We start from the raw sequence: 2,010 nt of genomic DNA, 5'->3' as shown, positions 1-2,010 counted from the left end.
TTTCTTGCACTGTTAAGTGTTTTTTCAGTCCCATATATATGTCTTAATGGAATGCTGATCTGCATGCATCTTGATTTATATAGGAAGAATTTGGTAAGCTACTCATATTCATGTACTGCAAAGTATTAAGTAGCACTGGAAAATCTCAGTTGAATGTTCTTGTCTGCTCCTAATACTGTACTGCCTTCCCTGTAATGCTTAGACTTCGAATTGGAAGCAGATATTGCTATATTAAGGTCCTGTTTAGATTCTGTGTTTAGATTCAGGAAGTGTGTTTGGCAGTAGAGAAGTGGAATCTGACTTGCTTCTAATGCCTTTCACCTTTTCTTATGTCTTAGAATACCAGTCACCTGATTGTAAGATGAATTGCAAACACAGAAAATGGAAAGGGACTGAGAAATAAAGGGAAGATGTCTGATACTTGGAGAATGGTGAGCCAATGGAAGGAGTGAGAAAGGAATTCAGAATATGTAGCCTGATGCAGTTTTCTGGGAAGCCAGCATCTTAGCTATGCAGAAAGGTGCAGTTTTAATTTTCTCTAATAGACTTAAAAGATGTGATTAATTGAAAACATGAACCCCAGTCACTGGTTGCTACTGTAAAGCTGACAAACAAGCAAGCAGTTATACATGATTTTTGGTTTGTTCGTTTGTTTGGTGTTTTTTTTTTTTTTAATTGAGTTTATATAACTCTGGGGTTTTGTGGTTCAGATTTTGCCATTCAGAGAGAAGTTGGAGAAGTAATTCTGATTATGAATGAAAGACTTGGCTTTGTGTCATTCTTTCAAAGTTAAAATTCCATCAGGAAGAGACGCATTTCAATGGGTAGTCAAGCTCTAGCATTACTTGCATTAAAATCTGCTGATGTTTTGCAGAGTGGCTAAGTTATGATGATGAAAACAATTACTAGTATAATTTTTCCTCTACTAGATGATGGTTTCCATGTTCCAAGGCCAAATAAAAACTTACTGGAGTTATTACTAAGCTGTATGGCTAATTAAAGTGTGTCTTAAAAAAGCAATTAATGTATATGAGAGAACAGTTAAAGGTCAAAGGTGAGAACAGAAAAAGTCCCATCTGATTTGATCAACCAGTTACTTGGGTGGTTAAAAATCAGGTGTTGTGGTTGATTGGGGTTTACTTTTGCTTTTCATGATCTGTAAGCAATCTTTAGCTGTTAGTATTTTGTTTCTTGAAGTTCTAGCACTGTGCTCTGTGGCATGTTCTAGAAATGAACTTTTGGAATTACGAACTTGGAATTTTTAATTCCAAAGACTAAGCGGCCTGTCATGCTGTTTTGTTCAGTGGTTTTTGGTGTGTTTTGCTTTTTTAATTACTCTATGTGTAAAATAAGGACATAAATGAAAAGAAAAATGCTCTGAGTTGTTACCATCCAAGGACCACTTTAGTTTATGTGCTTTTTAAAGGCAAGTATTTGAACTGCAATCTAAGTAATGCTGTGATTCTTTTCAATAATGTCTTGAATATAGTGCTTTAATTCAGCTACTGATTTGAGTAGATACAGATTAGAGGAGAAAATCATTTGATGTATCAAGTAATACTCCTGCAAGGGACAAAAGGGTTTTTCTTTCTGCAAGTGCTGCCTACAGTAATTATGAAGGAAATAAATAGTGGCTGATAATGACATAAAGGTAATTTTATTGAAAATAAACTGCATACTTTGGTATAGGTGTCATACCTTTTGCTTTCCTGAGGCTGTTGGTAAATGCTTGGCCATAATATGAGTCACAGAGACTAGGACAGAACAGTTTTACAGGTTTTCTTTCTTTACTGGCTGTATATTTTAACCTAAAACATGCAGGTTTTCAACTTAGTCAGCATCCCTCCTTATCTTCTTGTAGTAACAGAATAAAACTTCTGTGCTAAACCAAATTTTCACATTGGTATAGTCTCATGCTCTTACATTTTCAGTTCTCTCCAACAAACTTAAAAAAGAACTAACGTGCCTATTCTCTACTGTGATTACAGCCAAGGGGTGGAAAACTAAGAC

This window comes from Neopsephotus bourkii, unplaced genomic scaffold (assembly GCF_033783945.1).
Source record: "Neopsephotus bourkii isolate Nb327-2 ecotype Australia unplaced genomic scaffold, CSIRO-AGI_Nbou_v1 NB_1574, whole genome shotgun sequence".
Classification (NCBI taxonomy): Eukaryota; Metazoa; Chordata; class Aves; order Psittaciformes; family Psittacidae; genus Neopsephotus; species Neopsephotus bourkii.
The sequence above is the reverse complement of the archived record's forward strand: the minus strand, read 5'-3'. Positions refer to the sequence as shown.